Source organism: Canis aureus, chromosome 13 (genome assembly GCF_053574225.1).
Source record: "Canis aureus isolate CA01 chromosome 13, VMU_Caureus_v.1.0, whole genome shotgun sequence".
NCBI lineage: Eukaryota > Metazoa > Chordata > Mammalia > Carnivora > Canidae > Canis > Canis aureus.
Genome location: NC_135623.1, coordinates 37,129,043 through 37,142,669, shown reverse-complemented (window position 1 = coordinate 37,142,669; position 13,627 = coordinate 37,129,043). Strand labels below are relative to the sequence as shown.

At 41.1% G+C, this 13,627-nt stretch overlaps 1 long non-coding RNA gene across 1 annotated transcript in view; it reads right to left on the bottom strand.

The window, feature by feature from the left end:
* Positions 1–13,627, bottom strand: part of LOC144282287 (uncharacterized) — a 36,245-nt gene that overhangs the window by 4,427 nt on the left and 18,191 nt on the right. Inside the window, exons 2-3 of the long non-coding RNA XR_013350680.1 lie at positions 12,911–12,997; positions 2,217–2,282 (exon numbers count right to left, since the gene is read on the bottom strand). This is a non-coding gene — a long non-coding RNA (uncharacterized LOC144282287). The remainder of the gene's footprint in view (positions 1–2,216; positions 2,283–12,910; positions 12,998–13,627) is intronic.

Genomic DNA, 13,627 nt, shown 5'->3' with positions numbered 1-13,627 from the left:
CAAAGACGTTGCAAACAAATATCAGGCTCTATAATTAGGACCCAAATATCTGATATCTCTGTGATTGCTTTTATAGCTCTCAACATAAATACAAGATAGGAAGGAAGAAGAAATATGAAGAGAATAAGAAAAATGGAATAAAAGCTAGAGGATGACATAGTGTGGGTCAAGCAGATGATTTTCAGGATGAGAGATGTGAAGATGTGTTTAGTCTGGGGGAGATAGAATTAAAAACACCAGAGAGAAAGGAAAAATCAATGGAAAAAGTTAAGGAAGCATGAATAAAGAACATAGGAAGAGGCTTTTAGTCTTGGAGAGCAACATCTCATCTTTCGACATAAGAAGGAAAGAGGTTTTGATGGGTGTGGATGTACCATACTTAAAAATTATCAAGTTTTGAACCTTGAAAAAGGTTTATTTTCATTTTGAAACATTTCTTGTATTAGGATTTGTCTTAATATTATTTCACAATTTAATTTCCAAGTTTTTCTCTTAGTGTTATGTGAAATGATGGTGCTTCTTATAATTAATAATCCCTTTGAACTGAGGAAACTTGGCCAGTCATTATGCCAAGTAATCTGACGGTTTTCATGCTTGAGCCCCTCCATGCTCTCAGTTTTCTGAGCAAATGGAATAGGGGACGGGATGAGGTAGTTTGCTACTAGGAATGGGTCTGGAACTTGGGGTTCAGTCATAGGTTCCTGGCTGTGGATTGGCTCTTGGCTCACCAGTGACTAGCAGGGTGCTGAGTCAAGTTGCTTTCTCTCTCCCTCAGCTTCAGGTTTCTTGTCTATAAAAGAGTAGTACCTAACTTCCATCTAACCCCTATGTTTGAGGTGAGGATTAAGTGAAGTGAATGTAGGGGGAAAAAAGAAAAATAACTTAGCATGTGGCCTGGGCCATAGAATGTGTGAATAAAGCTCAGTCATTGCTATTGTTCGTATTATTTTTGGCTCAGTGGATTGTGAATGTTTGGAGTAGCTGCCATGGCAGTGCTGAGAACCCATGTGAGAGGTGAGACCAGAGATCTACAGTGCCACAGGTGCCCGTTGGCAGACGTTCCTCCAGCAGAATTCAGCTGAGCAGGTATAGACGTGGCGAGGTATAGGTATCGGCAGGCTGTACCACCTCATGTTCAGTGGGGTGGGAGCAGCAAAACGCAGTCATGCTGCCGCTGCTGGACCTTTGCTCTTACTCTTCTCTTGCCAGGAACACCTCCCACCCCCCAGCTGCGTGGCTCACCTTCTCGCTTTGCTCAGACTCTTCCTCAAATTCTTTGTACAGGAACGCCTCCCTGGCCACCCCACCTAGAGTAGCACTCTCCACCCTACCCTGATTGATATTTTCATCAGCACCCGGAGGGGAGAGAAAAAAAAAATCTCACTTCTAGATGGGTAACAAAAGACAGATTAGTAAGAGAAAAACAAACAGAAGTTCATTAACACGTCTATCTCACATCCAGGAGAAACTCTGGGAAGAGTAACTCAAAGAGGTGGTTTGGAATTTGAGCTTAACCGCCATCTTTGACTAAAACAAAGGAAGAAAGATGGGGGGTGGGTGGTGAGGCAAGTTAAGGGAAAGTGATCAGAAAAGGTATGGTAAACAAGGGAGGTTTTGTTATGCAGATTATGTTGGTTTCCTTGGCCTGGATGGGAGTCTCTTGTGACTTCGGAATCTTGTGATATCATCCTTTTCTTCCTGGATCAGAGAGGGAGACACCTTCTCGAATGGAGATGTATTTTATAAACGCAAATCACCCTTACAGGAAGGTAGCTTCTACTCTGTGTTCAAAGCTTCTTCTGAATCTGCTGTGTCTCAAATGGATCAGCTCAAAGGAACCCTTTTGCCAAAGAGGCATATTTGGGGGCATATTCTGGTCACCTAAAGTCCTATTTTGGGGTCACACGCTCTGGTATCCCACAACACTTGACGTTATAGGACGTCCTTGCTTGCTTAGGTATTTATCGCCTGCATTCCTGGAAAGGAAGGAGGCAGTTACTTAGCTGTGCTCATTGATCTATCTCCAATGTCCGGTACGGAATGGCCACATGAATAATCGTCGAACCAACAAATGAATAAATGAATGAACGAAGGGAGTGACTTGAGTGATTATCAGAAGTTGACTTTGAGATGGGAAAAAATGAAGCCAGGAGGCAGGTGACATACACACACTCATTCATTCAAAATTATTGCCTGAGCACCTGCCCTGTGCTTACCCTGTGCTGGAGACGGAGCGATGAAGAAAACAGACAGAATTTGCCTTCTCCAGGGTTTCTCTTCTGCTGTGGGAGAGAGAGAGAGCAAGCAAGATCAATAATTAATTATGCATTGTGTTAGAAAGGAAAAGTAGAGCAGGGCAGGAATCTAGAATGCAGGAGAAAGAGCCACAGGTTACAATTTTAAACTGAGTTGTCGGGGGAGATTTGACTGATGCAGTCCTGTGTCAGCGCAGGCTGGAGGGTGATCACGGAGTTCACCCTGAACTATGTGGGTGAAGCTGCCTTTAGATGGGTGGTAGAACTATTGCAAGGGGCCTGAGACAGAAGGACACCCAAAGCGTCCAAGGAATAGGAAGCCAGGAGGCCCAGGCGTGTGGCTACTATGGGGCAAGACGGGGAGGGGGCCTGCAAAGGAGGTGGGGACACTGTTCAGGGCACTGGCAGCTAGGAAGGGATGTGATTGGGATGTGATTCTGAGCCAGGGAAAACCACGCAGAGTTTTAGGTAGTAGAGTAAGATGGTCAGGATTTTGATTGATTGATTGCTTTTTTTTTTTTTTAAGATTTTATTTATTTATTTATTTGGAAACATGCTGAGAGATAATTATCTCCATTTTGTAACTAAGAAAACTGAAGTGTGGAGGGCAAGGTTATTTATTCCAAATCACAGAGCCAGGGCCCGTGCTGAGATTGGAACCCAAGACAGCCCACGTTCATGTTCTTAGTCCACCCAAGCCCCATCTCCTCCAAAGTATGCACGCAGCACCGAGCGTCTCATCTGCCAGAAGAGGAACGTTCTCTGTCTTGGTGGGACCTGAGGGTCAACAAGAACCACATGCTACAGTTTCTCTTTGTCGGTGTGTCCTTCCAGCCTAAAGAGAGCCATTTCCCTTGCCCTGCCCTCTGCCCGCTATGTCATATAAAGGAAGAAGAAGGATGGCTCCAAAGCACCAAGTCGGCCCCAGCCCCAGCCTCCAGAGGAAACTCTGTCCTTGAAATGTCAGCTCCTGCTGCCCCCACACACTTTGTGAAAGAAACGGCTTGGCTCCCAGCCCCTGAGCTTTCGTGTCACCTTGTGATCCCAGGTCCAGGCACTCACGGCCCGAGAGCCGCCCATGCGCTGGCTAGGCTGCGATATGCTACTGCAGCCCCCTAAAATTCTGTTAACGCACAGGAACTCGAATATTCTAAGAGTTCTGTGTGCTGGTAATGTGAACCAGAGCAAATGCATAAGCAGAGGATGCTGCTGGGGAGAGAAAGGGAGCAAACAGCTGAGCAGAGCTGATATGGCAGGACGGTGCTGGTCCAGGCTGGTGTTGCCTCCAAGCCTGAGCTGACTGCTCTCCAAGGTGATGCAATGTACTCTTACAAAAGTGTCCTCGTCTTTCCAGAAGTACCTTAAAAGCCAATCAAGCCAAGAGAAAGCAAGTTCCCAGGTCACTCTCGATGGGTTCAAGAGATACCGCCTTCTGCTCCACATGGCGCAGGTGAGTCTCCATCTGCACCTGCCTGTGCCGGCCTTGTGGCTGTCTGCTCCGGGCGTGCTGGCAAGCCAGACCCCGGGCTGGAGGCTCCCTAAGGCCAATTCCCCTGACTTACATCAGTGCGATTCTAGAAGATGAAAGGTGAGGTTCTCCCCATGAAAAGCATTTCCCCCAAATCCTCTTTTTTTTCTCCAAGATATCTTCTTATTTTTACTAGGACCACTAACCCAGCCTGGGACTAAGGATCTCAGCAGGTTAAATCTTAGCAGGTTAAAACCATCACCTAATATCCAATCGAATCCAATCAACACTAAGTGAACGTCTATTACATGCTGGCAATTGGGACCAACTATGTCTAAGGCGAGTAAGATCTCGGGCAGCATTAGTCTATCCAAAAAAAAAAAAAAAAATCACCAGACTTGTCATCTTATTTTGAGTCCAGTCGCACAGTTCTGTTGTATACAGAGTTTTGCTTTGAGGAACATAGAAAGGTAATAGTTTCTTCCTTGTGAGCTTAAGAACTCGGAGTTGGCCATTTGCAGGGCTAGCAATCTCTTGGAACGCGTTGCAGGAAAGGCTGATTAAAGCTAAAGCATGTCTCCTTGTCTCATGGACTGAATACTTCCATTAAGTTTGAATGTCCTCCTTGTTCTTTTAAAAGATGGCATTAGGCCAAGTCATTAACTTTCTGATAGCCTGTCCTTTCCCCCAGCTATCTGCTCCAGATCTGTACTTGGTGACTCAAGTTGCATGGATACTTTGATGGAAGTTGGGAATGAACAAACATGTAGGGTACTAAATCTGAAAGTACATGGCCTGAACTGTTTTCTATCCAAGACAAATGGCAAAGGAAAACGGAATAGAATGATGATTTTTGGACTTTTTTTTTTTTTTAATACAGCTGTGTAACCTTCTGTGTTTTTTTCTAGATTTATTTTTTTAATTAGCACACAATCAAAATTTGCCTTTTCTATATGTGCGATTTCATAGATTTTAACACGTGTACGAGTTCATGCAGCCGCCACCAAGAGCAGGATGCGCAACAGTTCCATCACCCCCCAAAAACTCCCTCATGCTATCCCTTTGCCATTACTGTCTCCCCCAAACCCTGAGCCCTAAAAGATCACTAATTATTTATCTGTTGCCCATCATGGATGATTGAGTCCCTTAGAGAATTTCACGTAAATGGAACTATTTAGTAGGTAACCTTTTGAGACCGGCTCCTTCCACTCAGCTTAATGCCTTTGAGATTCATCCAAGTTGTTGCATGATTCAATAGTAGGTTGCATTATATTGTGGAGGAGTCTTACATTATTTAGATGTACTACACTTTATCTGGTTATCTGTTGAGGCACGTTTGGGTTGTGTCCAGTTTGGGGTGATGATGGCTAGAGCCACTACACAAACAATTATGTACAAAGGGGTTTGTTTTTGGTTTTGTTTTTGGAAACGTATATATTTCTCTATGGTAAACACCTGGGAGAGGGATTGCTGGATATGGTGGGTGTAAATATGTTTACGTTTATTAGAAACTTCCAAACATTTTTCTGGAGTGCTTGTATCATTTTGTATTCCCACCGGCAAAGTGTGAGAATTTCAGTTGCTCTACGCTCTTGCCACCACTTGGTATTTTATTTGTATGTTAGCCACTCTAATAGATGTCTAATTGTGGTTTTAATTTGCATTTCTTTAATGGCTAGTTATGTTAAACATCTTTTCATGAGCTTATTTGCCTTGCATATATCCTCTCTGGTAAAGTATCTATTCAAGTCTTTTGTCCATTTTCAAGTTGGATTGTTTTCTTAGTATTGATATATGAGGGTTCTTTATATATTTTGGATGAAAGTCCTTTGTTAGAAACATGATGTGCAAATCTTTTCTCCAAATTTGTAGCTTGTCTTCTCATGCTCTTAATGTCCTTTGCAGAGCAAAAGCTTTTAAACTTGATAAAGTCCAATTTATAGATTTCTTTCTCTACATATCATGTTTTTGGTGTCCTTTGTGTGTGTGTGTGTATTTTACTTTTCAGACTGTTAATATGGTAGATCGGTGGATCTCACTGACTGATATTCAACCTTGAATCAGTCTTGCATTTGCAGGATAAATTCCACTTGGCATGGTATATTAATTGTTTTTACTTATTGTTGAATTTGATTTTGTTGAGGGTTTTTGGATCTTTTTTCATGAGGAATATTGGTCTCCGGTATTCTATTCTTGAACTGTCTTTCTTTTTTAATCAGAGTAATGCTGACCTCATACAATCAATTAGGCAGTATTATTTCCTCTTCTCTTTTCTGAAAGAGATTTTGTGTGATTGGTGCTATTTCTTCTTTAAATGTTTGGTAGAATTCACCAGTGAAACTATCTGCACCTGGAAATTTCCTTTTTGGAAGGTTTTTTAGCTAGGAGTTAAGTTCTTAAATAGTTAGAGGACTATTCAGAATACCTAGTTCTTCTTGTCTGAGTGTTGGGGGGTGGGGTGGGATTGGTGGTTGTTCTATGAATTAATCCATTTTTATAAGATGCTGAATTTATATATGATGACTTGCTCATATTATTTATTCCCTTATTATCCTTTTAATGTCTGCTGAGTCTGGTGTTATACCTTTTCATACTTGATAATGGTAATTTGTATCATTTTTCAGTCTTGCTAGAGGTGGGTATGTGTGTCTTTGTATGTGTGCATAAAATATATAAAAATCTAAATATATCTAGATCTAAATCTATATGTATTTACATATATATTCTTTGTAAAGAAAAAGTTTTGTTTTCATTGGCTTTTTTATTGTTTCTCTGTTTTCAATTTTATTGATATGTACTCTTATCTTTATGTTCTTCCTTCTGATTGTTTTGGGTTTATTTTGCTTTGCTTTTCTCTAGTTTCATGAATGAGGTGTTTAGATGATTGATCTGAAATCTTTCTGTTTTTCTAATATAAATTTTTACTACTATAAATTTCCCTGTAAGCACTCCTTTTGCCGAATCTCATAAATTTCAATTCATATGCTTAACTTTTCAAAATGTACTTAGAATCAATATTTTACTACTTGATGTGGAATATAAAACATTTTCCACCATATAGATCTTTTTTTCCTTCATGCTTTAGGTTGTAGCTGTCTTATATATTACATTTATATACACTAAAACTCCATCAGACAGTATTATAATTTTTGCTTTCAACCATCAAACATATTTTGAAATATTCATTAAGAGTATATGTTTTCTAAGATATTTGCCATCTGTGTTGCTCTTCTTTCATGATTGATGTTATAAGTTTCCTTCAAGTATCATTCCATTCTGTCTGAAGAACTTCCTATAGTAGTTATTTTAGAACAAGCCTGCCCTCAGGGAATTCTCTTATTTTTTTCTTCATCTGAAAATGTCTTTTTTCTCACTTAATTACTGCAGAATATTTTCACTAGTTATGGAATTCTGGGTTAATAGTTCTTTTCTTTCAGCACTTTAAAAATGTTTCACTTTTTAGCCCATGATTTCTGGTGAGAAATCTATAGGCATTCAAATTATGATTTCCCTATAAGTAACGTATATGATGATCATATACGACCATCATTTCAATGATCTCTTTCAGTATTTTAAATTTTGCCTTTAAGATTTTATGATTTTTAAAAAGCTTTAGATTTTTGATTCTATTGTGCCTGGAAGTGGATTTCTTGGAGGTTCCCTCTTTGCAGGTATGCTGAAGCTCTTGAATCTGTAAGCTTACATCTCTTGCTAAATTTAGGAAGTTTTCTGCTATTATTTCTTCTAATATTTTTCTGCACAGCACTGTTTCCTTTTGAGATTGATGAAACACGTGTGAAGCTTTGGAGTTTTCTTCTATAGGCCCCTGAATGTCTTCATTTTTTTCAATGGAAAAAAGTTTTGTTTTGTTTTTTTAAAATCTTACTGTTGTTGTTGTTGTTCACACTGGATACTTTCTATTGATCTATCTTCAAGTTCACATTTTCTTTGTTAACTTCTTTTGCTGTTGGGCCTATCCAGTAAGTTTTTATTTTTAAGTTGTTATATTTTTCAGTGCTGACATTTTCAAATGGTTCTTCTTTATATATTCTATTTCTTGGCTGAGGCATTCTATCATTCCATTTATATAAGAATTTACTTCCTTACTTGGTAGAGCATTTTTGCAAGAGCTCCACTAGTGAGTCTGATAATTCCAACATCTATGTCATCTTGGAGTTGGCATCTCTTAACTATCTCTTCCCAAATGAGTCATGATTTTCTTGGTTCTTTGTGTGCTGAGTACTTTCGGACTGTATTCTAGAAATTTCGAATACTATTTTACGAGATTCTGGATAAATCTTACAAAGAATATTGATATTTTTGTTCTAGCAGACAATTGGCACAATTGGGCTTAAGTGGCAAGTTCCAACCAGCCATGTGTGTTTTATGATTCCAATGTGAGTCTAGTTTATAAAACCTTTGCAATAGTATTCAGATCTGTCCCATGTACATGCTGTCCAGTATCCAGTCCAGGATCTGGACACTAGTAACTCCTGTTGCTTGGTTTTCAATGTTCCTGTGGTCTAAAGTCAGAGTCATATGTGTGCAATCAGGTGTAAGTTCAGGAGTTTGTTAATAACTTTAAGGAGTTGCAATCCTGAACTTTTTCTCTTTGTCATTTCCTTGGTACTGTCTGGATTCCTGGGGCTCCTCTCTTTGGTCTTTGGTCAGAAAGCTGGGATTTTGGTAACTGCTCTGTTGTTCACTTCCTGCAACTGATGCACATCTAAGGCCAAATGATGAGAAAACACGGAGACAGACAACGCCACTGTAGTTTGCCTTATCCCCTTGGGGTCACAGCTCCTCCAACTGGAGAGGAATGTGCTCCCTTCTCAGTTTTGGTTCCTGCAGGCTCCTGTTACAGCCACTACTGCAGGATCTCTTGGAGGCACCAGTGAACAACAACAACAAAAATCATAATAATGGTTTCCTCCAGTATCTCTGAGCACTAGGAATTCCCTTTCTGACTCTTTAAGCAGAATGAGAAAGCTTCTCCTGGAGCTCTCTCTGCCTCTGCCTTGGTACCCACTCTGGGTTTTCAGCAGCCCTGAGTTCATTCCAAAGGATATCAGAGGGGTAAAAGTGATAAACTCACCATCTCAGTTGTCTCTTCCAACCGACTTACTACCATGTACCTTCAGAGTCCTCAGATGACCCGTGTATTCTGGCCAGACTTTATAGGAGGGACAGGGTGGAATGAATGTCTTTACTGCATTGTACCTAGAACTGAAGCTCTTTAATATTTATTTTATTTCTTTTTTACTTTTTAATTTTATTTATTCATGAGAGACATACACAGAGAGAGAGGCAAAGACACAGGCAGAGGGAGAAGCAGGCTCCGTGCAGGGAGCCCAACATGGGACTCCATCCTGGGTCCTCAGGATCACATCCTGGGCCGAAGGCAGGCACTAAACCGCTGAGCCACCTGGGCTGCCTGCTCTTCAATATTTGTAAAAGCTCCTTCAAGAGGCAAGAGAATAAGGCAAAGCTCTTTATTCCTAATTTCCTGTCTAACTGAATGTTTAGACCTATCAACGCTAAGAAGAGGAAAAATGTAAGTGTGGGTGGATGAGGTGGGACTATCATGTAGTCATGTGAAACATTTCAAAGCCAAAAAAAGAAAAGAAAGTCTTTTAAGCTTTACTTTTTACAGGCATATATTTTACCCAGTACCATCTGTGGGGAAGGAAATAAGAAGTGAAAGGCAAGAATTAAAATAAGTTTTGGAATCAGTAAAGGACTAAAGAAAGTTTTACTGGGCAAGTTCGTATGGATTCAGGAAAGAAGGAAATACACTATACTTACTGAGGTTTTTTTGTACCATCTCCAAGCCAGGGCTTGCCAGGAATTTCCCTGTTTCCATTTACCCTGCTCAGAAGCCCACCACAAAGAGCAAGACTTGGGTTTGCCTGAGCCTACGCTTGAGACAGAAATAAAACCCTCCACCTCCTAACAGGGGACTGAACTGTGAGACTGCTGAAAGCTTTTCTTACTGCTTTTCTTCTTCTTCTTCTTCTTCTTCTTCTTCTTCTTCTTCTTCTTCTGCTTCTGCTTCTGCTTCTGCTTCTGCTTCTGCTTCTGCTTCTGCTTCTTTTCTTCTGTTCTTTTCTGTGCTTATGGGTCCATAATATCATTACCTTTTCCCACACAAATAGTTAGTTTTGGCTTTCATGTCCATGTCCATGAAGTTAGGTCACAATAAAGATCAACCTCTACACAATGTGCCACTGTGTTAGCTGGTTTCAGTCTGAACACAGTAATTCATGTGTGTGTGTGTGTGTGTGTGTGTGTGTGCGCGCGCGCTTTGGGAACTTTTCAAACAGAGTTTAACCAAGGATATAAGATCCTGAATTGAAAGTTTCCTGACAAGGGAATCATAGGTTTTCCTCCAAACCCTTTCCTGCAAGTGGCTCTATAATAGACTCCCGTCCTGTAACTCGTTTGGTCAGAAACCATTTCTTCCACTCTTCAAGGAATCAGGTTGAGGAAAGGATTGTTGGGCATGATTTATAAGACAAAAATGGACGATTCATCTCAAATGAGAAGCTAAATTTACTCTGAAAACCTGCTCTGTTTGTCCGGAGATGACTCTCATGGAAAACACCCTGGAATCTCTGCTAACATGAGGGTTGTTATTACCCAAAGCGCTCTCCCCCCTCTCAGGAGACTGGCTGGAAACAAAATTAGGAGTTTGAGGAAGTGAGTTGCTATCAACTCACCAAGAGAACAGCCTAACCCAGAGCAACCAGACTGCAGACTTTTCTAGGACTGGGGATCACATGTTCTTTCCTTTTACTAATGCTGAGCATAGATCTTTCTGCAAGGTGGGTAATCCATATAATTATTTAATTAAGTTGTATCTTGACCAGATCTGAGAGACTGGATTCATTCATCAACATTTAATGAGTTGCCTGCTATGGGCATGGCTTCATTCTAGATCTATACACTGGGGAAAAAGAAAGAACAAAAGACTTTACCTGCTTTAAAGAGACTGTTTCAGTGGGAGAGTTAGAAGGCAACAACGATCTTAGTCAGCTTGGGCTGCCATAACAAAATACCTTAGACAAAGTGGATGAAACAATAGTTTCTTACAGTTTTGGAGGCTAAGAAGTCCAGGATCAAGGTGCCATCTGATTCAGTTTCTAGCAAGGGCTCCCTTTCTGGCTTGCACATGGCCACTTCCTCACTGTGTCCTTATATGGCAGAGAGTGAACTGACTTTCCAGTGTCTCTTCTTATAAGGACACTACTCTTATTAGATGAGGGCTTTACCCCATTACCTTCTTTAACCTTCCTTTCTTTATATATAGCTCACTGAGGGGTTAGGGCTTCAACATACAAATTTTGGGGGGGTGGGATACACAATTCAATCCACAGCAACAAACAAACAAATCCAAATCATTGTAATGATTATGGCAGACATATGCCATACAGGCATATATGAATTTAGGCAGGCAGATAATGATAATGGCAGTAAATAGTGAGTGGTATAAAGAGAGTCAAAAGTGGAAGAGACTAGTGACTTTGAGGTGGAATGGTGATAATAGGCTTCTCTAAAGAGGTGACTTAAAAAAAAAGATTTTATTTATTTATTCATGAGCGATACAGAGAGACAGAGGCAGAGACATAGGAGGGAGAAGCAGGGTCCCCGCAAGGAGCCTGATGTGGGACTTGATCCCAGACTCCGGGATCATGCCCTGAGCCAAAGGCAGATGCTCAACTGCTGAGCCACCCAGGTGTCCCTAAAGAGGTGACTTTAAGCAGAGGCTTCAGTGAAGTATGCTGTTCAAAGCAGCAATGGTCCAGACTGAGAGACCCAGTGAGACAGAGGCTCTGGGGCAGAAGGATGCTTGGTTGCAGCAGGATAGATGTTTAAGGACCAAAGGGGGGAAAAAGGGATCCAGATAGAGTAGATCAGGGATGAGTAACAGACACTTTGTGTGAAATAGCCTATAGGCTTCTAGCTAGGTGCCCAGTAAGAACCACCTTTATCCATCCAGTCCCCAAAGTGCCTGGAGGGAAGGGGAGGAAATATAAATGTATTTATAATACCAGGTTTTTCTAATAAGAGGTCAAGTCTCAAGAGATTTGGTTAATCTCCAGAGCCCTGAAATAATTCAATCAACAATTTGCAATAATTAGGAAGCCCTTACTATGTGCCAAGCACTGTGCAATTACTCATGATCATGTCTTGGCATAGAAACTGGAAAAATGTCCTTGGACTTATTTTCCTGGGAGGTAATTATTACAGTGGTAAGTGGTGTTAAATCAACTAGTCCTGTTCCAGGCTTAGAATATCCTAGGACAGAATGGTCTATTCCTTTTTTCTCTATTGCCGGGTCTTTCTCTTAGAGTGCCCCAGGCTTTAATTGTTGGTTCTCTTCTTTATTAATGCTTTCTTTTTGGTTACTTCATCCAGTCTTATAAATACAATCTCTATGCCTATAAATCTGAAATTTATATTTGCATCGATGCATTTATCCTGGACTTTAAATTCATATATACTTTACTGCCTACTTGACCTCTCCATTAGGATGTTTAATAGACACCTCAAATTGGGAGCCTGGGTGGCTCAGGGCATGATCCCAGGGTCCTGGGATCAAGTCCCACATCCAGCTCCCCACAGGGAGCCTGCTTCTCTCTCTGCCTATGTCTCTGCCTCTCTATGTCACTATGAAGAAATAAAGAAAATATTTTTAAAAATAGACACCTTAAATCTAATGTGCCCAACACTGAACTGCTAATCGTCCTCCCCAGTCCTGCTCTACCCACAGTCTGCCTCATCTGAGCTGATGAAAGCTTCCCCCTTGTTGGGGCCCCAAGCCTCAGAATTGTGCTTGACTCCTGTCTTCTACATTCTCATATCAAAGTCCTTCAACATATCCTGTTGGCTCAATCCAAAATATACCCACATCCTGACAATTATTTACACATCTAACACCAGCAGCCTGATCCAAGCCACCATCATTTTTCACCTGGATCATTGCAGTAGCCTCCTGACTGATCTCCCTGCTACTACCCTTCATCCTCGGTGGTCTGTTCTCAAAATGGCAGCCGGATTCTTTGAAAATGTAAGTTAGCTCATCCCGTTCCCTGCTCAAATTCACTGAAAGTAAAAATCAAAATCTTACAAATATCCAATTATCTTCCCTTCCTTAATTCCCTGACCTCCTTTCCCCTTTGCTCACCTTGTCCTAATCACACAGACTTCTTGCTTTCGTGGCGGAGGACGGATAATTTTCCTTCTACCCTTGTAGGTTCTTGGCTGAGACCCCCTGTAATAAGAGAGAGATTGACAGGAGAAGAACAAACAGAAGTTTAATAATGTATATACTTCCTGTGTGTTCAAGGACTGGTCAAGAAAACTAAGTAACTCCTTAAAAAGGCCCAAGCTACCATGTCAAGTAGGATCTCTAGCTATAGACAAAAGTGTGGGCCTGGGAGAACCAGGTTTTCAGGCAAAGCCCAGTAAACAAGCATATGGTTGTTATGCAGATTTAAGTCCACACCTTCTCCACTGATAAGAGCCTCTAAAGATTTAGTCATCCTCCTCTTCCTGGTACAGAGGAGGAGACAACCTTACAAATGGGGATTTCCCTTATACCGGGAAATGTCTCTCTTACAAAGAGCGGACATCTACTCAGTTTTCAGCAATTTATTGCTGGCAGCTTCTCTGGCAGGTTTCGGTTCCACCACGAGAGGGCTTCTGTCTGTTTTGGTCACTTGTATCCAATCTCAGGCCCCTAGACTAGTGTCTGGTATGTCATAGGCACGCTAACAAATCTTGGCTTTGTGAATTGTTTGTACATAGATATGTCCCCCTCCCCACAAGACTGCAATTTATATGTCTTAATCTTGCATTGCAGGCCTTTCATAACTGTTTAGCTTGAGTTGTGCAGCAGTTC